Source organism: Ciconia boyciana, chromosome 3 (assembly GCF_034638445.1).
Source record: "Ciconia boyciana chromosome 3, ASM3463844v1, whole genome shotgun sequence".
Classification (NCBI taxonomy): domain Eukaryota; kingdom Metazoa; phylum Chordata; class Aves; order Ciconiiformes; family Ciconiidae; genus Ciconia; species Ciconia boyciana.
In genome coordinates, this window is record NC_132936.1 from 116,723,146 (window position 1) to 116,749,054 (window position 25,909).

Below are 25,909 nucleotides of genomic sequence, written 5' to 3' on the forward strand. Positions count from 1 at the left end.
ATCAAGTAGTGCTGGAATAAAGGGACTAATATGCCATGCAGATGCAGGTCAATACTTGCTTGCAGAAGATACCTGAGACAGCACAAGTGCATGGTGCTTAGCATTGGCACAGTTGGCAGTGCTGTACATGGTATGCCTCTACGTTAATGTATGCTGGAGGCATACATTACCTGACATTCCTTACCTGGCATCAATCTTTGTGCTTTTGCAGTAATCCCTGATGCACACCACCAAGCCAAAGTAGGAGCAACTGTTCGTTCTAAGGTAAAATTCCGATCCTGCTGAGAGCAAGAAAAGTTTGGTTGGTGGGAGCCAGATTTTTGGCTGTTTTCTTTCAACTGTTATCTACAGCATGCTTCACAGTTTGTTTTTTGAGTATATCCCTGAGCTTCCTCAGTAAGAGGTTGTAATTTATACAGCTGGAGCCTGAATGAGCTCCAGGTCACCAGCTATGGTTATTATTTCTGTCTATTCTGCATCACTTCAGACACTAATAGTCAATGTAAACAATGGATCCAAAGGGTGTTCACTCTTCTTGTGGCAATGTAGTTTAGTGGTTAGTGTGCAGGACAAGAAGCATACTGTCTTCCACCCACAGGATTAAATTTGGGTTGTTTAGTGATTAGCATTTTGTGGGGTGAAAAGGGGATGAGATTGCATTTATAAGAAGTTGGAAACTTAATCCTGAAATATAAGCGCATACATGGTCTAAGTGGCTTTTCAACTCAGTCCAATAAAACAGAGTTTATCTCCTGTCTGATACTTTTAGCAGAAACTATTAAAAAATATTGTTTTAGACAACCCTGTGACTCTTCACTCGTACCACTCTAGGAACTGGGTATAGATGTAGGCTTGTTGATTTGTGCAGCTGAATATTTCATTGCCAGAGCTCAAAGACTCTTACAGAATGTTCCGGCCAGTATCAAAACTGGATTCCTCCACTAGAAATTCAGAGTAACTTCACTGACTTAAAAAATCTGCTGCATTTGGCCTGAAGGGTTTTCAGGTCAAGCTACATGATTTTTCTCAGCTGTTTTTCTTAAGTTGGGCATTTCATAATTGTTGGGCTCATCCCACAATGATCTTGGCCCTCTTCTAAAGGGCAGATATAATTTGGGTCCCTCTGCAGTGACAGCTGTGTAAAGATGAATTCCATATTCTTATCAGGAGCTTAGTTACTTTGTTGGCCAATGCATTTAGAAAGCTGCTGTCAGTCCAGCTGATTCATTTCAATGGGACATCTTGAATTTTTCCAGTGCTCCTCTTATTTATTTATTTTATTCCTGCATGTTGAGTAGTGTCTCAGCATAGAGAGTGACCTCCAGAATAGCTATTTCTTCTGCCTTTTTCTAACCCCAATCATATTCCAGTGTGAATACTGATTGCAAAGACATTGTTTGGCTTGGTTGCAACCTCCCTATTTGATTGCTCCCTCTGCTTGCTGGTTCTGCCAGAGACCTACTGTTTCTCTAGACATCTCCCTCCTGATATACTTAAGGCATTTTATATTATTTCTTCTGGAAATTTATTCTCCTGAATTTTTTTCTTTATCTTTTTCATTTTTCCTGTCATTTCTGTTCCATTGTATTAAAGACACGTGAACTGGATTTACGGTGCCTGAAATACTGTTTTGGCCCTAAAACTCACCCCCTGCCATATCACTGGCAATTATTGCAACTTTTCTGTATCTTTACTTTAAAGATCCCATTGAACTCAGGCAGGCATGTGTGGTGTTTTTCTAGCAGGAAGATATTTATTTAATCCCTGTATAGAGAAGCAGAGAGTGAAATCCTAGATCCATTCAAATCCATGGGGCTTTCCCTGGGCTCCAGCTGAGACATGCCTTAATGGTCAGGTTTGTGGTCTGTAGTCGACCTTCCAGTGAGGGGAGATGGAAAGCACAAAGCAGGATTTTCACTCCCATATTCTGGGATGAGAGGCTGAGCCAAGGGACAGCTTGCTCCAGCAAGAGGTGGAGGATTTGGAGGACCAAGTTTTCTTCCTGGTTCTTGCACTGGTCTCCTGGAAGATACTTATTTATGTTTTAGCATTTGCCTGGCTGTAAAATAATAAAGTTCCTCAGCAGCACAGTACTATTTGGATGTGTAGTTTTGCTGGTGTATTGCAAATATCTTCGAGGTTCTGGAGATGCATGTCTGTCTGGGACTTGCTAAGCCCATAAAGCAACAGATAAGCTTAAGCTGCAGGTTTATTCAAGTGCTTAAGTGTGTTGCCTGCATGGGGCCTTAATTTATTCCCTGTGAAGTGTGGTGATGTGTCCCAATGGAAGTCATCTGGTTTGGTGACAAGCCTGGCTTATTCTCCCAGCAGAGAAGTTTGCTGAAATAAGGTGGGTTAAAACGTTTTCCCCCTATTCCCTTGCCCAGCTGAAGAGCAGTTAAAACAGCGACAACTATCAAGAGTGCTTATTCAGAGAAGCAACGTTGGAAGCTGAAGATAAGAGCATTTATCTTCATGTCAAAACTACTCAATGTCTTTCATGGACTCCCAACACGCTTTAACAAGGAGCTTAGGCTGGAGACGCTGGAATGCAAGGAGTCCAGGGGGTGGTGTTTATCCCGGCAAAACACGGCATACATCAAATCAATTACCCGGTGCAAGTGTATTTCCCCCTGTCACCAGCCAGCATTGCAAGCTCGAAGAAAATATGTTCTCCTAGGCACTAGAGGGGCTTCCTCCCTTTAGATGCTGATTTAATGTAAAATGTATATTAAAGAGGAGAGAGAGAGAAAGAGGGGGAGAGGGGAAGTCTCGTATGCTCTGCAGCAGATTGCCACATTGATCTTGTCATTTAGGCAAACACAGTTGGACCTGAGACTATGAGTCTGTGGGATGTGCTGTATTTCTGTCATGAATTGTCAGCCTCAAAGAAGCACAGGAGGAAGAGAGGCACCGTAACAGAGTAGAAAATGCAGTAATAAAGGGACGAGCAAGCCATTCAAGAGCAAATCAAAGCAGTTGCCATTTTGGATTGTGCTCGCCTTCGATAGCTAGAAATGTGCTCTGCCCCGTCCCTCCTCCCCAGTGAAGTGGTGATGGGAAGAGGCAAGACATAAGAGAAGGACTGGTGTTTCTATTGGGGCTGTTCCTGTCCGTGCTGCTTGGCAGGAGTTAAGCTGTTCTGCATGGCTAATGGTACCTGCGGGTCCCAAGTAGCCCTCAGCCTGCCCTGTGCCTGCCCTTGTACCACTCATGCTATGGCTTGCCAAGCCCTCCCTGGTGCCATCTCTGAGCCAGCTCCTCCATGAGGAATTCTCCTCTGAGTTTGCACCCTGAAATTACAACCTGTGTTACACATTGCTGACGGCCAATTTAGGAGCTGACGGGAGCACACTTGGGTTCTGCAGGGACCTAATCCAGGATCAGAAACTTTCCTGGAATAGTTCTCTCCATCAGGAATGTGGCTTAAAAACCTGTTTTTGTTTAAATGACTGCTGTGGGAGGCATTGTGCTGCTGGTGGGGGCCACAGCGAGATAGTTGGAGTGGCTTCCACCAGAAGGTTCAATCAAACTGATATGATGGCAAACTCATCCAAATTAATAGCAGGCCTTTGGGCATCCCTCCACCTGGATGCTTGTACCATGCTGTCTGGAATGATGTGCACCTTGGGGTACTAGTGTTTCTCCCAAGCAAAGCAAAGACACTAGAGAGCGCCATGTATTTGCAGATTTTGACTTGGGAAGCACAGTCTGAGGATGCGAGTGCTCCCAGAGGGGAGGACAAGGGAGGTAACTGTTCTCAGGAGCCAGCCTGGGCTTGCTGCTGTGGGCCATACAGGACAACTTGTGTATGGAGAGGTGGTTTCCCTCTTGATATATGTAGCTGTGGATGCAACATAGCTTTGTATTTCCTCCAGTGAGCTCTGTGTCTTTGGGGAAGAAAAGACAGTTTTGCTGTCAGGAGGCAATCCTGTTAGTCTCATTGCTAGTAGAGGAGATGCATTTGAACCAGCAGATCTTCCCAGCCGCCTGTGCAAGCCTTCTGACACATCGTCTTGAGCGTAGCAACGGAGAGAGGGTACCAGGAGGGATCTGTCCAGCAATCTCCCATCCTAAGGAAATTCTCAGAGTAGACTAGGGTGAAACATCTCAGGAGGTGCCCTTGAGGCAGCTTTGCAGGAGGATTGCTATCGCTTTTGAGCTCACGCTCTCTAGTCCTTGTAAAGAAAACATTTAATTTTCAAGTACTTCAATTCCTAAACAATGTTTAATATTTTAGTATATTTGAATGGCTAAGTCATTTCTTTAAGAGCGGGCTGGAGTCGGATTGTTGTGCTGTCTTTTATTCCCACTCCCCCAAATGGCATAGGCTCCCCGTGGGCTCTACCCTCCTCTTCCTTGTGGGAGGATGGGAAGCTCAAGCCCATTCCAGCAGTGCTGGAGAATAACCATCCTTGCTGTTACACCACACACTGTCCTGTATCTTCTCCCATCACCCAAGGTCTTCTGAAGCTTCTCTCTACCCTAAATTGGTCGGGAAGCAGTCTACATGGCATCATGCTCCTCTTAATCACCGATCATGAAATGGCGATGACTAAACTTTCATTACAATGAGCTGGCTTTTTTTTTTCTCCAGTGAAATGTTTCCTGCAGAAAAAATGAGGCTTCACCAAAACCTGACTTACCTTTCAGAAGGTGCCCATCTCCATGTATTCAGAAGTACTTTTTCAAAGGAAAGCTTCGGAGGTTTTTTAAGGGAGGTGATATGTAGGTATTTTGGAACGTTAAGTTTGCTATTTTTCTCCTTTTCTTGTGCTACTAAGTCTAAAAGGCTAAATAAAGTCTTGCAGTTATTTTTCCTATCTCATTTTTTTTATTGTTTTGTGGATGTTATTATTATCTTGCCATTTTTGAAAACATTTCACATTGGGAAAGCTCCAAAATAGTAAAAGAGAAAGAAAATGGTAGAAAAGGAAATGGTAGAAAAGATGGAGGAATATAAATAAAAGATGGAGGAAATAAATAAAAAGGAGGAAACATTTTTATTGCAGTTGCCAGCAGGAGGAAAAAGAAGAATACATTTTTTTCCTCATCAAAATTCTTAATTATGTAGATGTTTAGAAGTTTAATTGAAAATAAAAATCATATTTGGGCACATCTGAATGGATACAATTTTTCCTGCCCTGTTTTGACCTTCCTCAGTTCTCCTTGGCATTACTGCTAGTCCCCTCTGCCCCTTAGGCTGTGTCAGTGGCATCTGGAAATAGCAGATAAGAAGGAGCTTTGGGGCAGCGCAGCTTGGGAGCAGCGGCCACAGGCTGGAGGGCAGGAGGCATCTGTGTACTTTGGGGGAACTATATGGACACGAGGAGCTGCTGTGTGCTCCGACGAGCTCCTTTCCAGGGGGAAGCCATCAAAGGGGGAGCCTGTGCCTATGTGCTTTGAGAACTGCTTCTCTCCTCTCCATGCAAGAGGGAAGTCACTCATCCAGCACAGATCCAGGCTGGTATTTACCAGGAAGATGGTATGCCTGGCAGCAGGCAGAGGATTACTGGCTGCAGAAATAACTTCCCAGGAAGTGCCTGTCAAGATTTTATCTTTTCGTTTGGAGAATGTTGGGTCTATGCAAATCCCTGAGCACAGGGAAGAAAACAACCCTGAGCACAGGGCTCTTGAAATGAAGAAAAATGAGCCATAAGTTAGAAAAATAGGGCAAAGCACTTGGGCCCAGAAATATGTTAGAGTTCGGTGGAGATGTTGGAAGTAGCTTCGAAGATTCCTTCCCATTCCTTAGTGCAGTGGTTGAGACACTGGTGGGAAGCATGAAGTGCCTCACCGAAGGCTCAGTACCGTGTTAAGTGCCCTGTGTTACCTGTGCAATATCAGCAAATAATTACTAATTAGACAGAAACACCCTCAGACTTCACACTCGGCACCTGGTGAACAGTTTGCTGGATGCTCCTTTGCACTTACATGTAACAGATAAGAGTGCAGATATGAATTGCACTTAGACGTAGCAGATATGAATTCTGTTAGTCTGATCTCTTATACTGTCCATCCATTCTTTACCCTAAAAAGTTTTGGTAAGTGATGACCAGTCTTGATCAAATTTGGCCAAGGGGGAAAGGTCTGAAAAATATTTGTTCCTGAAAATCACTGCCAGAGTAGGAGAGGCCAGTAGGAGCGTGGTCCCTAAGGAAGGGCAGCCCCATATCTGGTCTGAGAAGGAGGTAGTTTCTGGGACCCTGCAGCTTCTAGCTTCTTTACCCAAGGAGCAGTAGTAGGAATAAAGATAATAGGAAAGAGCTGGAAGGTTTTGTGATGGGAATATTGCCAAACTGCAGATATTCAGTTGTATATATACATGGTTTATATCCTAAATGCCTTACTCCTTCAGCCAATATGGAGATTTATATCCTATATGCCTTACTCCTTCAGCCATTACATTTGTATTGGCTGAAGGAGTAAGGCATATAGGATACAAACCTCCAGAAAACCAGATTTCATGGCTCTGCTGCTCAGAGAACGTGTTTATGGGAATGTTGGATTAAAAGTGGATTTCTCCATCAACGACTGTGATCCGCGTGTGCTGTGTTTTAAGTGGGCAGGGGACTTTTGGGTGCATTAAATTAAGGAGTGCAGTGTTATGAATAGTTTCCTTACTTAGGATGGCATTACTCCAAGCCTCAAGGTAATTTATATCTCAGGTAGGCATGCTGTTGTTTAACAAGGCTAAATATGGAGAAATGAGAGCCTGATGTGGGACCATATGCTCTGTAAGCAACAGCAGAGTTTATGAAGGGTAGTTCAATATTCTTCATATTGTAGGAACAAGCATAAGCAGATTTTATTTAATTGGATTTTAGGACAAAGCACAGCTGGTACAAAGCTTTAGCAGGAATTAAAATGCTGCTGCTTATTAATGCAGCAAGTGATCATTTACAAGTCCTAGTTTTTATTTGCTGTTTAATACTCTGACAGCCATAGAACCTACGTAGCATTTTGCAAACATAAGATTTTTAGACAAAATCAGCTGCTTGTTCTTACAGCCCCTCTAGAATTAAGGTATTTTACCATGCCTCTGGAAGGTACTTGGCAAGGCAGAAGAACTTTAGCCACAACTTGCTAGAGGTAATGTTGCATCTTCCTTGGCAAAGAATGGGTGGGAAGCAAGAGACGGATAGTGTATCCTTCTGATCAGCATAAAAATAGCAAGTTGGAAAAAAGTCACACACATGACAACCATTTTTCTTATCTCTGTTTAGGGAACTGGGAAAAAGTGTGTTTGACAAATGAGTTATCACCTCAGCCCTTCAGGAAAAGAAAATCTTTTTGAGCAAGAAAAGAACCATCCTTTCCCAGTTACTTTGTAGTTCTTATTTTAGTGTTTTGGGAATAACGGTCATTTGTGGATTTTTCAAGTGTGGGTTTTTTGGTTTTTTTTTGTTTTTTTTTTAACAGAGAAGAAAGGAGGCAGCATGTAGAGACATTAATTGGTTGCTCTTTCCCTGCTTTGAGATTGCTGGTGGAAAAAGAAAACCCAGCGATCATTGTTAGTGCACATGGGCTTCATAGTATTTGGCACAAGGCAGCATGCAAGATGAAAGTGTGTCTCTTGACAGCCAGCTTCGTACTGGCAGCCTTTACTCCAGGCAACAAATTAATCCACTCAACTGTGTTCTGCATAATTGTTGATACTGTCTTAATTGGTACCATACGTTTCTCTGTGTTGACATGTCCATCATGTTAATATCTAGGGACTGTGTTTCCTGCCAACTTGGGAACAGCACAGCCTGCTCCGTCCTAAGTCAATGCCTACCTAAAATGTCTTAGTAAGAAATTTGACTTTATGGCAAAAGGAAAATGTAGAGCTATGTTGGGGCATGACTCAAACTTCATGGGAAAAAAATGGGACTCCTGATTTCAGTAGTGTTTGGAGATGAGCCAGCTCTTCCAGGGCTCTCTAAAGGCAATCCAGCTGAAGTCAAGTCTGAAGGCAAAGGAGCTTAATCTCCTGCTCCCAGGAAATCTGTGGCAGGGGCTGGCAAACATTTTCCAAGTGTGCCACAGTGGGGTGTCCAGGGTAAGGCAGCTGCAGAGCTAATTGACCCCAGTACACTGGTGGCTTTGTGGGTTGGGATTAGCATTTTGAATTTCATCCATTAATGAACTGGCAGCCAAGGCAGAGCCTGGCGTGCAAGCGCAGTCTGCTCTCCCCCCAGCTCCTCCGTATGCCGTGGTAACAGGGGCAGGAAGATGCTGGGGAGATAGAGAGCTGGGTGCAGCTGAGGCTGAGGTGACCATGCGTGGGCGTCGATAGTGTCAGCTCCTGAGAGGACATGGCCATCTCATCACCAGGCAAAGGCATCACTGCTCCTTCCCTCCCTGGCAAGGCAGGGTGGAGGCACTAGGAGGCATTACTGGATGCAGTTGCCTCTGAAGAGTCAGTATCTCAAAATCCCAAATTAGGCACTGAAATAAAAGGGCGCTTCTGACTGTCTCTATGGCCACTTCCACATCTCCTAAATAAGAAGTACCATTCTTTTGTTTCACCAAGGAGTTGCATGGTTACAGTCATTAAAGCTTGAAAGCAGTCATGATCTATAGGATAGGCATCTCACTGAGGGCTATATGGAAAATGAATAGTTCTGTGTTCAGAAAAGCGCTGGAACCATGCACAGTACGTAAGGCACGAGCCAGCAAACTGAGTGATGAGGATCAAATGTTGAATAACTTTTTATTCAGTTAGTGACACCTCTGCTAAGTATTGAATTATCTGGGATGGAAAAAAATGGCATGTGATTATGAAATGCGAGGCTGGCTCCAGCATAAGGCAAGTGTGCAGGGAGGGCAAATAATGTTTGCACAGGTGACCTCACTTGGGACACCTCTGGGTGCGAGGTTACTAGACTTCGCTTCTGCAATGAAATTTTTTACTATAATATTGCCTGCACACACTCACACACACACAGACATGCTCTCTCATTTCCACTCTCTGCTCCTACGGTTAATTGATATGAGTTACACTTATTTACATCATTTTATGTGCCATCATCTCTTGTTCAAGCTGTTGGCTGGTTTTAAGCAAAAATATTTATGTAGAGATGAGAGAAAGAAGGCTTCTTCCCTATCCTTTTGTAAAGCCATCACTGAATATTTAGGCTACTGCCAGTGTGCGGTTGAAAAGCTCATTTAAGAGAGCAGCAAAACACATGGTAACATGTTTTGTGGAGGTTTTAAATTCTAATCTTGATATTTGGATCTGGAGAAGAGAAAAGCAGGAGGGGAATAACGAAGAACTTTTGCATGGATTTTTTCAAGTATAGCTAGAAAATGTAAGTCTACTGAGCTACAGTGTTTTATTTAAGAGTCCTGGTGTTCTCAGAAACCTGTTTTTGCATGTGGAGTGCAGTGGCAGTATTGGTAATCAATACGCCAAGAGAAATGTCATTCTTTTGAAAGCTGGGGCCTGCCTCGCCCTTTGTGGTTCCCAGGAATTGGTATTGGGAAATAAAAAAAAAAAAAAGAAAAAGCTGCTTCAGCAAATTGACATGAGAGACAGATGAAATGGCTGAACTAAAGGAAAACCTTTATACAAAAGGAAAACCTTTATACAAAAAAAAAGAAAAGTGAGACCTCCAAGCTATTTCTGGCATCTCTCCGTACACCTTTGGTGTGCCAAAGCACATTTGCAGTGCTGTGTATCCTGTCTGATGCAACTTCAAGCTCAGAATCATGCAGTCCCACAGCTTCCACCCCAAATCCTTTCTACTCGCAGAGCTCAAAGGATTCAGGTAACAGCTGGATGACCTTTTTTCTTTCTTAAGTGTCTTTAGGAGCCTTCCATCAGTTTAGTCACTGCAGATAGGTGCAGCTGTGAGAAATGCAACATTTCCAGGTAGCAGAGGGAGGTGTTGGCTTCATGCATAGAGGGATTATAGTCACTAAACTGTCCTAATGAAAGAAATGGCCCAAGAGGTGATTTGAGACCTCACACAGAAAGTGAGTGGGCTCAGCAGCTTGTCTCCTGCCTGGGGGCTTCCCCTGCTCCTGGGAGCAGGGCAGGATTTGGCCCCAGCACTGCTGCTGCTTGTGCAGAGCAACTCACTCCCTCTGTTAGCACTGGCAAAGTCAATGCAAGTCATCGCTCTGGTCCCAGCGTGGCTGGGAACAGGGAAGCAGGCAGGAACCACGATCCCATGGCCATGATCATGCATGTCTCCTGGCTCCATGGGCTCCTAGGCGCATCCCACCGGGTGCCACGAGACCTGTGCTGTCAGGCGCTGCCTAAATGCCGTTTAAGCGTCGCGTAGTGCTGACTTGCTTTAACAGCCGATGGAATTGTGGTATAAAGCGGTTCAAAACAGGGATCAAACTCAGGATCCTTGAGCTGCTGCTAGCAGGGACAAGGTGTTTCTGAAGGAAAAAAACCCTATACATTTAGGATTATTTTAAGACACCTCCCCCAATGACTCTTGATAAAGCAGTATCTGGGGAGCCTTTCAGATTTCTGCACCTGTCTGGTGTGCTTCAACCTGTGAAGAAATCATCTTAGCTAGGCTTTCTAGAGAGCTCTGAAACATTTTTCCGCACTTACACTGTAGCAACAACTCTGTAAAGAATCCTCAAAGATGTGATTAAATGTGTTTTGTCAGCACTTGAAGTGGAGATTAGATCATCTTGTAATATATGTATATAAAATCCAGTCATAGCAGTCTTCCATTTCATAATGCATATCACTGCGAGGGAGACTTGAATGCTGCATTTGCTGATCAGATCCATAGGACAGCGCTGCCTTGTTCCCCTACTGCTTTAATTGCATGTGGTAGCAGTTTTTTTAGGACAGGAAGTTTATATTATCTTTTCCAATTGAAACTATATTGAACTTGAGTAAGGAATTGGAGTTTGGATAGGATATTTTGTCTAATGTAGTTACTCAAGCATTTGGAAGGATCACTTAGGGACCTCGAATGATAACAAAATGGACTGCCTGATGCTTCTAAATTAAATGTTGCTTTTCATGGAATTATCTTTTAAAATATATTTCTATTATAAAATCATCACGTGGGTTTTTTCCCAACTATTTAACCAAAATGCCATTGTTTTCTCCACTCCTATGTTTCTAGTCTTTTTTGCAATTTTCTGGGGGAAGAAAAGGTCACAAACAGATTTGGCTCAAACGCTAGAGTGGCTTTCAGTTGCTTTTGCTTTTGACCAAGTCTAAATATTGCTTAGCCCCAAAAGATGTCACTTCTGGAAATGGGGATGCTTTTCTGGGGCTAATGCTGGCTGAGGGAGGAATGGTGCCATTTCCTTATCACTTCTTGTAGGCTGCAGTGGTGGATGCTGGGTCTGCCAGTGACCCAAGAGCCTTCGCCCTGCCTGTCGGCTCCCACCTTGCCCTCCATAAACACCTTCGGCCAGTCCACCCTTGCTCAGCTTCTGAGGGGAACAGTTTCAGTCCAAGCCAGAACCCTTGTAAATCACGTATTTAAAATGTTTTACAAGCCTGTGCACTAAATGGGAAACATGCACACAGGGTGCATTGTTCACGTACGGCTGTAACTGAAGCCAGAAACAGCAGGAAAAGGGGAGTGAGGCCATGTAAAAAGCCCAAGGGAAACGATCCCCAGTTGGACAACTACATGACCATGGGCCCCTTCACAGGTCACTGGCTGGTTGCTGCAGCTGCATTCAGCTTTCAGAAGTCTCTTTGAATTCAGACACATGTACGGATGCCCAAAAAGCACTTAGGACACAAATTCAAATCTCTAGTCAGTGAGCAAAGAGGCTGCTGATGGTAACAAAGGGGAAAGGATCAGCTTCCCCCAGTGCCTTGGGGCAGAGAAAGGTCCAGGTGGAGGGGAGCAGGGGCTGCTGGAGGAGCAAGGGGAAAGGGCAGCAGGGCACCTCGAGGGGTAAGATGGGCTGTCTCCCAGGTTTGAAGGATGGGGCTGTTCATCAGGGAGCAACAAATCAGCATGAGCCCCAGAGTCAAGGGGAAAATGTCCTGAGGACTCGCTCCAGCAGCCCAGTTTTGGATTTAAAGCCTGGGGATGGGTTTCCCAGCGGCTGCAGGCATTGAGGCAAGCAGCTGGGCTGCTCTCCCCCTGCGGCCAGAGACCTTGCACCCTGCAATTTAAATTAAGCTGGCATGGGCCTCAAGATGTTTGTGCTTTCATCCTGGCCCAGCTAAACCTTGTCTACTTGCCTTTTTTTTCAAGCATGCAGGCAAGACCAGGGACTTGTTAAATGGGGAGAAATAATCTTACATTTAACATAATTATAGTATTTATATTTGAAGAAACAACTTGAAATAGTTTTAATAGTTTAGCTGTAAAAGTCACTCTAATATTTTAGATGGGCTTTTATCTATCCACATGAGTCTTTCTTTTTTTCCCCCAGGTTAAACTTGAACTTCATAAGCACTGATGATGTGAAAAGATACAATTAAATAAATGTATCTAAAGAAATTAAGTGCATTAGGATGCTGCCAAGCTTTGTGCAGGGCTTGCCTGTCTTCCCTCTTCTTCGGTGTTGCATCTAGGCTCTCTTCCAAAAGTTTTTACACCTTGTGTAGCTTTCTTGGCCTCACTAAAGCTGCATCCCAGTGTAGAGTGCTTTCAGATGTAGCCATGTGAGTTGAATGGGTGATCCCCATGCCAGAGGCTGTGCCTAGCTGGGGCGGTAACATCTGAAAAGACAAGGAGGTATAACATAAATGTAAGTTACGACTTCCAGAGCGGATTTGAACATCGTGTTGAAAGACAGAGCAGGGCGAGGGAGATTTAGGCTGCCTTTGATTTTTTTGTCAGCTGACAGTGGTGCTGGCCGCCCGTGATCTTGCTGCTGAAGCGTGTTGTTTGGCAAGCAATGATTCTTCTGCCTGCTGCAGCTGGGGGCTGCGCTTCTCTCCAGGGAGGGTCTTTATTAAGAGTTGTGCTGAGAGAGGTGACTTCGAGAGGTGTAACCTGCAGTTACTGGAGACTCCCAGTGGTGACAGCTTGGAGACCTCAGCTCAGGTTTTTTGTTGACTTTGTTTTATGAAGGGTGGTTTTTGGTTGTTAAATGGGTATTCAATGAGTGCAGATCAGCAGGAGCACCTTGCACGACCAGGCTGGGCACATTGGGCTGTAAGGGGCGATTTCTAGGCAGTGCTGCTGAGCTGTTTTATGACCTGACATCAAACTGCTGCTTTCCAATGTGTGCAGCTGCCTGGGGCTGGGAGAGTAGTCAGAAAGGTGACTTGGAGCTAAACCCACCATATTTCCTCCCACGTCCCCTTCAGGACTCAGCTGTTAGAGGCTGGAGTGCATGCAGGAGGGGGATCTTGTCTGGAAAGAGTGTGCAAGGCAAACAGAAGTGATCCATCAGAGTTGGTGTGACTCCCGTGGCTCAGTGTTGGAAACAGCAGCCCTAATGGTGGCTGCAGAAGAGCCTCCTTTTCTATAACACACCCTTTACAGCTTCTGTGCCAGGGATCTGAACTGTCACTGTCTCCTGGTCTTGGCTTTGTGAGCACCAAATTTCAGTCTATTCTGTAGACTTCTAGATTTGACAAGATGAAGCTGGTCTTTAAAGTAACTTGTACCCCAGTTCAAGCCAAGTCCTAGGTCCAGTCACATATTTCCTAGGGGTCACTCAGCTGGAGGCTCGATCAGGCAGTACAGTGGATCTGGTATCTGCGACAGCCAGTCGATGTGGATATACTGATACAGGAGACAGGCAAGAAAAGAAATAGTGACAAATATCTAGGTCAAAAGTTCCCTTTTGGGTTAACCAAAGAACAACAGGATAACAGAGGCTGGTAGGAGTCTCTGCATGTCCCTGCTCCAACCCTTGCTCAACACAGGTCCAACTGGATCAAGTTGCTCAGGGCCATGTTTCGTTGATGTTTATAACATCAATGTATTTTGCTGATGTTCATTGAATATCTCCAAGAACAGGGGTCCCACCACCTCTCTGCACCCCACTCCAATGTTTGACCACCCTCATGGTGAAATCACTTTTCCTAATATCTAAGTGGATTTTCCCATCTTCCATCTTGTGCACACTTGCCCCTTGTCCTTCCCCTGCACACCTCCGTGAGGAGCCTAGCTCTGTCTCCACTGTAACCCTCTACCAGTACAGAGTGAACTGGGCACTTGGCTGGTTTCTCAAAAGCAAGATGAGACGAGTGAATAGCTCTGTAAAGCCAGCCTGTATTCTGTGCATGAGGAGGGTGAGGTCATGCTGATGGTGACAGTACTTTGTGTTGGAGACTTCATTATTAATTGTGTTATCTAGACTTTAATGCTCTCTTTGTGGTGTACTAAACAACCGTTGTTTAACAATGCAAAGCACTCCGTCTCTGGGTTAAAGAATACCTCTGGGTTCTGTCTTTCATTAAATTTTTTCTGCTGTGTGTGCACAGCATTCCTTTCCACTTAGCCAGCCATCCTCCTAGGTTTTTAAGCAAGCCAGGCCATAAAAATATTTACATTTTTCTGTAGCACTTGGTCTGTACACACTCAAACAAGCATGGCACTTGCTAAGAAGTGGTGGGACTTGGATTCAGCAGGAGCATGCCATCTTAAGCTGCAGCAGGCTGGCTTGCCCACTCCCACCCCTAGTGAGGAGACCTTCTCATGCAGAAGAGTCTCCATTGCAGTGAAACTTCTTTGCAGGTGCCCCAGAAAAAGGCAGTGTGTTGGAACTGCATATCTAGATGTAATTCCAAGCAGCAGGTTGTTAACATTATTTTACTTGTAGGAAAAGCTCTTCTTTGTTTTTAAAGACAGATGTGGTGTTCACTGAAGACGTTTGACACAGTTAAGGCCCCATATGTGGCAAGGAGATTATAGTAGATGCTCTCACCACTGCTTCAGGCTGTTAGGATAGTGTTAGAGGTGCCTTCTCTCCTGAGTCAGTCTTGATCCTTCACCCGCTGCCCCGAACACGGCTTACGTCAGCTCTGTGATTGATGGTGCAGAATCTGGCCTTTGGGGCTTATCTTGCTGAGCAAAGGTTTGTTGCTTCTGTGTGCACGTTCGTTGTTCCCTGTTCTTTGTACCCCAGTTTCGGAGCAATCATGGCAGCTAGGGGAAAAGTGAGCTCAATGGGAGCAACCAGGCTGCAGCATGGATACAACCCAGGGCATGTGCTCCAGCCCTGCAGCGCTGCGAGTGCTTGCTGGTGTGGGGTTTTGCTGGAACTTACTGGATCCAGGTGTCCCAGTTCCACTGAAATTCAGTGGGATTCTGGCTCCAGGCACTCTGTCACATGCGCCATGCTGTTACAAGTGAGACGTAAGTAGCTACGGGGATTTTCCAGCATGCCTGGGCACCTCACCCCTGCTAATGTCAGCGTAAGGTAGCAGCCTTGGCATGTTTGCAAATCCAACTAGACATTTACTGCAACCCTGCTCAGCCAAGCCCCTCAGCCAGACTCCTTTTCCTTTTGGCTGTGCTGGAGTAGCACTGGAGATAGTGGGAACAGAAATGCAGGAATTGGGCCCCAAAACTGCTGAACCTAGTTGTCCTGAAAGACAGTAAACCCTTTCCAGATGTTAAGAAAAGTAGCTTAGCTGTCTTCCTCTGTTATGAGGCAAAACCTTGGACTGAATTTATATCAATTTCTGTATTTTTATATATATGTGTATTACTGTAGCTAAGCACAGTACACATTACACTGTCTGATGTGTCCACTGAAAGTCAAGAAATGGTTTCTGTAAAAGCCACAATGTATTGCCCTGTTCTACTGAATGGATGTATGAATTTGATTTTATGTATTCTTTCACATATGTATGTGTGTATAAATACAAAAATATGGCTTTATAGACTCTTATCTATCATTCCTATAGACTCTCATCTGTCATTTCTATAGGTACTGTATGTATGATCTATCTATCTATCTGTACGATGTAGCTTGTGAGCGGTGATACATACATCTGGTATATATAATGGCAAAGTGTTTGTGGGTTTTACAGAAATATTTCTTGGTTTTTGTTTTGACAGGGATACATGAAGTGACTTGCCAAGATGACCCGCTGAGGAGCGCACTAAAGAGCTCTGGAGAGCTTGAGGGCGGTAGGTACAGAGTGGGGCACACCTCTGAACTGCTGCAACTGCCCTGAGACATTCCACTGAAGCTGACATTTAAGTTAAATGACTTCATGCTGATTGCATTACTCCAGTAAATACTAAATGAATCTGATGTTGAACACTTACAGTCTTACCTTTCTTGATAACTCTATGTTAATATTACATTAATTATTCCTGACTTACAATGCTGTTGAATGTTGATAAAGGGTGAATTGCTACTTGAAATGCTGATCCTGACAGTCCTGTGGCAGGCGCTAAAATGTGATTTCCAAGTCTTAGGGGAAAAGAGGGAATACATTAGTACTTCTGATTAGAGGACTTCAGAAGAAACAAATTCTAGTCACATCTCATGGAGCACTCGCCTGAATCTCTCTTGCTTTCAGTAGCAGATGCCTTTGCACAAGACATAAAAGGAATATACACTTCACTTTTTTTTATTTAAAATTGTATAGTGATTGCTGATGTGGAATCAGTTCAGTGTGTATGAACAGTTCCCCAGAAGAAAGATCCTGCATGTACATGGAGCAGTGGGCATTTCCTTCGCATGTGAGAGCTGACGCATGGGAGTAAAGCTTGTGGAGCCAGCACAGAGAGACCACTTCTCACTGGTATCACCTCCCCTGCAATTTTGGATCTGAACTTTTTGACTCCCGACTCTCTTATGGCCCATTTGTGTGCACCTACCATTTATCTCATGTATCGCCTGTGTAACACTGCCATTTTCATGATGTAAAGAACATGGGAACTGCGTAGCAAAGTTGAAGACTGCCAGGACCGGAAAATCACAGTGCTTAATTTCCCAGTGAGTTAAGTGAAATATTGGAAGAAAAAGGGTTTGGGACAAAATTAACAAAAGCACCTAAGTAGCTTAGGAAGCCTCAGCCATAAATTATTGAAAAAAACCCTCTGTGGTGACCTCAGATACTGCATCTTTCAGCCGTGGGTTCCTGCACAGGCAGGTACTCTGATGAACACCCATCAAAGGCGGTATTAATGCAGGGTCCCATCAACTATGTTCAGCTGTCCTCCTCCAAAATCCCCTCCTTTTAGGTGCTGCAGGAGAAAATAAGCAGCTGTGACATTTCTCAGTACCTCCACCCCTCCTCAAAGTCTGGATGACCTGTGTGGCAGGGTGTCGTGGTTTAACCCCAGTCAGCAACTAAGCACCACACAGCCGCTCGCTCACCCTCCCTGCCCCTGCCCTGGTGGGATGGGGGAGAGAATGGGAAAAAAAAAAGTAAAGTCCGTGGGTTGAGATACAGTTTAATAGGACAGCAAAGGAAGAGAAAATAATAATAATAATAATAATAATGATAAAAGAATGTACAAAACAAGTGATGCACAATGCAATTGCTCACCACCCGCTGAGCAATGCCCAGCTCATCCCCAAGCAGCGGCCGTGCCCCCGGCCAGCTCCCCCCAGTTTATATACTGAGCATGATGCCATATGGTATGGAATAGCCCTTTGGCCAGTTTGGGTCAGCTGTCCTGGCTGTGCCCCCTCCCAGCTTCTTGTGCCCCGGCAGAGCAGGGGAAGCTGAAAAGTCCTTGATTAATAAGCACTACTTGGCAACAACTAAAACATCAGTGTGTTATCAACATTATTCTCATCCTAAATCCAAAACACAGCACTATATCAGCTACTGGGAAGAAAATTAACTCTATCCCAGCCAAAACCAGGCCACAGGGGAAAGGATAAGGAAGGGAGGAGATATGTTTATAAAGTAGGATTTATGGGGAGTGGGGTGAACCTTCTTCTACTGGCCTGCACAAGCAACCGCTCTGGCCTTCACTGTAGGAAAAATGTTCCATCTCTCAGAGGGTGTTTGAGGTTTCTGTTTGTTTGTTTATTAAGAAAGAAAGCATCTGGCATATGTATGCAAACATTAATGAGTCATTGAAAAATATTCTCAGTGCTGCACTAGTAAGGCTGGGATCTTCCAGCTACAAGAAGAAATGTGATGGAAGGGAGCAGGCAGACCCTGGACTGCTTTCCAAGCATGAGGAGGGGAGACAAATCTTATTTTTTACCTCCCTCCTCTTCCCCCCTCACCACTACTCCCAGGAGCATTTCCAGCCCTCTAAAACCCCTTGGTGAGGACTTGGAAATCCAAGTTAAAATTACGCTCTCTGAGGCTGCTGTGCCCTGTGTAGAGAGCCCAGCGTTGCCAGTGGGTCTCTCTAAGAAAAGTAGTTTATTTCCAGCACTGCACAGGGCCACAAACAGATTTGCCGGTGGGGTGGGAAAAGTGTGGGTTGGTCTAGCTCTGTCCTTTCTGCTGTGGCAGCTGGAACCAGTTGAATCAATGCAAATTCATAAATATATGAGAAATAAAGCTCTAAGAAGACTCAGACACTTTCTCTGAGGTTTATGAGCAGCACAGCAAGCTGGGAAGCTCTGGCTGGAGCAGTGTTTGAAGGCCAGCAGATGTGGGGATCCATCGCAATGCTGGCATTACAGGAATCCTGGAGTTTCTTCACAGGAGGCAATTTCTTAGTATAAATTGAACATTTAAATCTCTGGCAGTGTAACACTCGGAGAATTCCAGTTTTGGAAGCAAGAACTCTTCCTGCTTTAGATTTGTTTCTGGGAAGCAGGTATAAGCTATATCTCCCAATAGGACAAGATACCCTTATACCAGGTTACACTTTCAACAGAAGTTGTATCAGTGGCAGTATGATTATGTTGCGTTGGCTGTGACAAGAATTTTCCTTTTGTAAATGAGCCCACGTGCTCAAAGGCTATTAGAATGAAACTGCTGTGCCATATACAAATACTTGATTTTGTTCACTGTGTGGTTTTGTCTATTCCTGCTTCTCAGGCCTTTATGATAGAGAGGGGAACAAGAGCTGAAGCCACTCTGGCACCTGGGACATGTTGAATGGAGAGAAGACTTGTGTGATCCAAGCATCTACCCACTCGCCCAGAAAGATGCTCTCTCCTGGTTCTTCCCTCTGTCCTAATTAACTCACTCGTCTTCCCAATTGCTTTTCGCAGACGGCTGCTGAATCACACACAGAAACATTCATGGGAGAGAGAAAAGAGACAGTGCTCAGCAGTAAAGGGTGGTCGAACAGACTTTTCTGGCTGCTGCTGCAGAGAAGGCTCTGGGCATTGCATGCAAATCCAGCACCCCTGTTACGGAAGCAGTTTGCATTTGAGTAAAAGCAATTTATTTTTTATTTATGCTCACTTTAGATGCTTTAGATAGATACAGCTTATTTCCTTTCACCTTTGGAAACATCTGTGCCTATGTTGTGGGGAACAGCTTTACTGTGGCACAAACTGCATCAGCTCCAGAGGCATTTCATGCTGCACAGAGTGCATAAACACTTACAGCTACCATGTGCAGATGAACCCTCAGTATCCCTCTGTCTTCTGGCGGAGTCAGTTCCCTGTGGACAGCTGGGTCCAGGCTCCAGGATGCAAAGAAAAAGTGTATTTCAGTCTGTCAGGGCTCTTCCAAAGAAGCGATGCAGTTGCTTCATCTGCCATGGTGGGGCTTAGATGCCTCCCAGAGACTGCTCCTGGATTTGTTCATCCCACAGTCTTTGGATGGAGGACAGCTTAATTTTGTCCAGAATGTTTCATATTTCTAAATACTGCATACTCTAGAGTGCTGTGTGGCTGGAAGGTTAGAATTGAACCATACAAAAGTGTATATGAAGGAAACCGGAGGCACCTTCTCGACATGGTTAACGAAGAGGGAACCAGGGTGTCTGAAATGGGCCAATGCTGCAGGGAAGTATTTTGGTGGCCCTCTCTTTTAGAGCTGCTTGTGAGGCTGAAAAAGGACCAATGCTTGGGCAAGAGGGAGCAGATATCCAGCCCCAGAGCTAGAAATATAGGAGGGATGAAAGAAAGAGAGAAAGAAGAGGTGAATTTTTATGCAGCAGTTGCTGAAGGGGCCACAAAGTGTCCACTGAAGAGTGCGTCTGCAGAGAGGGTCTGCGTTTCTGCATCCAGGCTGGTGCAATAATTAATCTTTTGTGATTCTGACAGATGCCTGCAGAGGAGCAGAAACAAAAGATCACGATCTGACAGTGATTAATGCATCGCTAGTTGTCAGACTAAGAATTTTGGATGTGGGTAAATAAGCCGTAGGCCAGGCTGTTGATTGTATTTGAGAAAACTGCAGAAGATTACAGAGTGGGGGGAGCTGGGGTTCAGCACTTATTTACCACAGGCACTTACTATGTTTTGTTACTTGTCTGAAACCACCCTGTTCCCACAACAGGAGGAGAGGAGGAGAAGTAGGGGTATGATTTCTGAAACAAGGCTCTGCCTCAAGCCTTGGTTATGCTGAAAAAGTGGCAAAAGACACAGCCGACCCCAGCCCTGGCATCCCTGTGGGGTACAGAGGTGGCTGGATAATGGCTGCTACCATTCTCCAGGACACTGCAACACTGTGGAGTGTCTGCGAAGGAGGGAAATGTGGCTCTTGCTGTATATACTCGCAGCTGTGGGTGGCTTTAAGGTAACTGAAAGCTCTGCTGTGCTGTGTGGTCTGCTGCAGAATGCTTCAGCCTTGATCCAAGAAAGGCCTCCTAGCCGCTGAATGCCTGGCATCCCCTGCCAGCCACCAAGGCTGCTGCTGCGGTGCATGAGCCGAGCCATGTGCCGGGGCGAAGGGCAAGGCACGGCTTGCTGTGTGGGAACTGCCTGGGGCAGCAGATCCCCCACTGGGAGCCTTCCCACCAGTGCAGCCTTGTGCTCCCTCTCCCTCTTGCCCTGCCCTGGGGCTTTGCTGGGTCTTGCTCCCTGCAAGGTGGCTGGGCACTGCAGGGCTGTCAGGGAGCTTTCCGTGCCCCACGGGGTAGGTAGTGGACGGGATGGGAGCTGTGTAGAGCAGGATGTGGGGTTGGGTGCTCCGCTGAGAGCTTGACCCTTTGGGCTGCTGCAGCAAAAGGCATTTCTTGGGGGGTGGTAGTGCTCACCGCCGTGTTTCCCCTGCATCCTGCTGCAGCTCCCAGCCTTGTCCCTGCCAGGGATGGGGACGGCACTGCCAGCCCTGGGCAGTGATGCCAGACCCTGGTGGCACTCAGGTGGAGATGTTTGGGCTGGAGCAGCTCTGGACATGCTTGGGAGAGGGTTAACAGCCACCTATGGAGGCTGAGAGCTGAACCAGGAGGCAGCAGGCAAGTTCAGGCACCTCCAGGGCTAGGCAGCAGCTGAATGGGAGTACGGAGCTCCCAGATTGCAGTTTTCAACCAAGATGCCCAAATTCTGCCAAAATCTTGCTTAAGGTTCCTATGGTATTTGCAGGTTTTCCTTTTATTATAACAGTGGCAGCTTTTAATCTCTGTGGCTCGCATTCTGCTTGTGTAAGATGGGGTTACTTATGCTCAGCCCTGTTTTGCAAAGAGCGCTGCTATCTCTGGATGAATGTTCCTGTAGACAACCACAATATTTAACATACAGCATCGCTCTGTGGCTCTGCCTAATCCTCACATTGGTTTCCAAGCTTCTTAATGCGTGTACCTCAGGTCTGAGTTGTTTGTCAGTGAGTTTTTGGAAGAGGGATTTGCCCAGGAGTAAATCTCCATGAAAGGCTGGGGAAAGAGGATGGCTGTAAGCCCTTGTTAACCTTAATTAGTATGGCATGAACAGGGTGGGGGCTGCATGCATCCCTTCACCTCGAGCATCCAGCACTGCACAGGACCCACTGCTCAGCACTGTGCGCAGAACTGGTGTTGAAGTATTAGTTAGTCGCACACGGCCATTCTGTGTTTGCTGATTTTCTTCTGGGTGTCTGAATGGAAGTGCTTTAATCCTTTCAGTTCTTGGTATGAAAAGCTGTTGACAACCTGTGCCTGTCCCATGGAGGTGATGAGTATCACAGTCCGAACCCTGCCCGCACTCGGGGCTCTCTTGGGCCTGTGCAGCTCTCCTCCAGCCCCAGCTCTCCCAGTTTCAGTCCTAAAGTGTGTTGTTTTGTTTGCTGGACATTACCTCTGGTACTCATGTCATTCACAGCGACTAGTACTGCCCTGTTTCTTCTCCAGAGTAACGCAAAGCTAACCACCTTCCCCAGATCCCACTCCTCCCAGGCAGGGCTCAATGCCCACAGGGACATCCAGCCTGCACTGTTGAGAGGCTGCTCAAAACCTTCCAGGACTGAGCTCTGTGCCATGAAAATACGGAGCCACGCTCTTGGGCTGATGTAAACTGGTGTAGCTCAGTTGATGTCGATCCAGCTTATACAAGCCAGAAATATGGCTTAGAGTAAATTAATCATTCTGCTGAAATGTAGCCAGCTCTGAAGCGTACCTGTCCCATGGGGATGCTAAGAAGTGAAAGTTGCTTCCACCCTTTTTGGCTGATAATCCACAAACGAGCCACAAATCTGGCATGGAAGAAAGGCTGCAGTGTAATGCATGAGTCTACCCACGCTAAAATGTCACCGGTTCTGGAGAGAGATGCAGCAGCTGTTTAGCAGAGGGTAGCCCAGGTGGCAGAGATGGTCCTGTTATTTATATGGCTCCATAAATGAACTCAGTGCTTTGCAAAATAACAGCCTTTCCTCAAGCAGATTCCAATGCAACTTGCTCCAGAGCAAAGCAGGACTGGGCTGCCGCAAGCCCGATGATGTTGCAAGGAAAGTCCCAGCTGCTCCGAGGGCCATAGGAGCAAGCTCTGCAAGAAAGGCAGCGTACTGTCACCAGTGGGGCCACGAATGCATGGCAGCGCATCAGAAAGGAGACAGGTAAGTGCCAGGTAGGAGGAAGAAGTTACCCTCAATGTAGCTCCATCCCCTTAAAGCCTCTTTCCTTTCTGTAGTCTGTGGCTTTCCAAAATGTGTCCAGAGGGCAAAGCTCGCCTTTCCTTTTGCTTTCTTGCAGGAAAGTCAAGGAAAAGAATTGCTCCATCTTGCAGCTGCAGATGTGAGGCACAGAGGTTAAAGGCCAGATCTGAAACAGATTTAGGCCTATGCAAACAGAGATGCCCCAAGACAGGTTTCCTCACAGGGGCCAGAGCCGGCATGGCTGAACAGCTCTCCCAGAGGGACCTGCTTTGTTCGCTGCGGGAAGGTGCTGCCCAGGACGGTAACATTTCTGTTACTGTAGCGAAGGTGCATTTTTCAGATTTCCCTGGATTCAAGGGGTTGCAACATCTGGTCACATCCATCTTTTGTCTTTTTTTGTCTTTCTTTCTTTTTTCTTTTTTGAAATTCCCTCTTTTCTCAGGGGGAGCCCAACTTGCAGGTGCCAGGATGCTTTTCTCACGGCTAGATGTAGGGCAGCAGGACCACGGGCTCCGAACTCCACACTGAGAGGGAGAAGGAGGTGGAGCAAGAAGGAGGAAGGCTATTAGACACCAGGAACCTGGGCTTTCCCGGGGTTGTTCGTGTACCAATCACAGGGTTTTTCCAATGTGAAATGCATCAGCAGCCGTGCTAGCAGGAGCAAGCATTGCCAGCGCTACTAAGCTGCACCCTGGAAAGAGCTGCCGTGATCTGAAAGTGGAGTTTATTAACTCCAGATTTTTACAGTGTAGCTGGCACGCCAACAATACAGTCCGAACACAAAGAATCACTTGCAGATATAAATCAGAGGAAGGCATCTCCAAAGACTCCTGCTAGCCTGAGTCACGCACAGCTGCTGTGCCAAGTACCAGCTGCTGAACGGCAGTGGGCCCACAGCTGGGTCACAGGCACCGAGCTCGGGGGGCGTTACTGATTGCCTGGTTAGCAAAACCCCTAAGAATGGCAACTGGTTTGCTGACTACAGAGCACAGGTGCCTTAAACAGTGCCCCTTACTTGTAGCAGCCAGCACTGAGCCAGCAACCTCAGGTTGGACCAGCTGGTCAGTCAATGGGGGAAAAGGAGGAGGTGAGTTATAGGTCCTGGGGTGGCTCGGTTGAGGAGAGGCCTTAGGGAGTAGTTGTGGGATTTACCCCTGGAGAAGGAAGTAGAGCGATAGCTGTTAGCGTCTCAACCATCATGACGGTCTGCCTGCTTTGAGATGTCAAGAAATACCGTTACTATGTAATTTTGTCTACAGGAACAGATGGAAAGGCTGGAAAGGTTACCTCCTACTGCTGCTTGATGCAATCTCTCAGCTGGAAATAACCATCCCTGGAGATGAGCCAGTAGGGTGAAATGTGTGTGCACCCTTTGTCTGCACTGGCACAGCATCAGCCTTCTGCGGGGAAGGGCCAGAGTCTGAGCCTCCCATCATGTTGCTGTAGTGGGCTTGCACTTGCCCTGCTGGCTGGGGGCTTGAAGCTCGTCTAGCTGTACTTGAAGGAGAACCCTTCATTTTGTACTATGTCCTTAAGAAAGGTTTAGGAGTGGGTTGGATGGAGCAATAACAGCTGACAGGTTTGCAAGCAACCCTCTTGGTGTGCTCCTCCTGCGTGATATATCTCTCACCCTTCCGCTCTCCTGCAAGTGCTGCTTGAGCTCATTAGCATGTGCAGGGTTTCTGGGAGATAAATGAGTAATTATGTCCCTTTCTTTTAATGGGGGAAAGACCGTGACTGGGGGCTGATCTTAGGTCAGAATTGGAACTGGAACTTTGAAAACAAAGCTTTTTCCCCACAAAATGGTGTTGTAAGCTAGTCTCTCAGTTTGTGCTCAGGTAAGGAGTCTAAGACTGTTGAGCACTGAACAAATTTTCTTGCTGCTGCTAAATACGGTAGGACTCAGGTGAATGTTTTTTGCTGTTCAAGTGTGTCCTAAACTTGCTGCTTTTCGTCTCCTTTTTAACAACTGATCATCTTGAACCTTCCCATTTTGCTTGGAGTATAAACTTTTAATGGAGGCGTTCTCCTGTTTGCCCCCACCCTGTAAATTATGGTGTTAATCTTTGATTGGGACCTTGTTGGTATTTCTGCAGAGTAAATAGAGTTATCAAATGTGTTCAGAACTTAAAATTCAAGTGAAAGCAGCTTGTGTGGGTGCAGGGATGTGCATAGCAGGGAGAGGCAGAATAAAAGTTCAGTTATTTCTCTTTTCTTTTTGTGTGGCAGGACAAACCTTCCAAAAAAATGAAGGCTCTGCCACATGTTTTCTGTAACCAGCCAAATAAAATATTATGTTTTAAAGCATTCGGGGTCAGAGAAATAACTCAGGCTCTGGGCTTAGCTTTTTTTCTTCCTCACAATAGCTTCTGCTGAATGATAATCTTTAAAACTATGCATGTGGGGGGCCAGATCCTGACCCCCATTGCATCTGCTCTGCACTGCTGCAAAAAAAAAAAAATGCAGAGCAGGCAGAAAGTTAGCTTAGCTGGATTGCTGGAGATTACCCTGACCCAGTTTGTCAGCTGTGGTGCAGGAGACTAGGCGCTGGGGCCAGAGTATGGCACAAGGAAGAGAATTTGTTGTGATGCTCATATATTTGGGTACGCATTGGGTGGGGTGGTGGGTATCCCCCTGTTAGCACCTCAAGGGTGAGGTGGTCCTTGGCTATTCTCACAATGGGGCTCTGGTGCTTAGCAGCAGCCAAAACTCTGGCTTGACTGTTTTCTGGATATACATGTCGTTGCCATATGAGAAATGCATGTGTTACACGAAGTGCAGCTTTTACAGCTTTCTCATGTGTATGTATCTTGATGCAAACTTCAGAGAGTGTTTCATTGCTAGATAGCGATGTAGAGCAAGCACAATGTAGAGCAAGCACAGCAGCTGGGGTATTCCTTCCTGGTGACCGAGCCTGGGTACAACCAGATGCATTTCTGTCATGAAGCGATCTCCTGTAAATGTTTCCTGGGGCGTGTTTTCCTTTCAGCAGCAAGCATGGGCATTTGCTGTATTGGAGGGCCACCCTGATGTCTAGCTCAGCGCTGGCTGCTACAAGCAGTGGAAACTTTTTCTGCATTTAAAGGGAGAAAATCAAACTGGAGTGGGCTGAGAGCTATT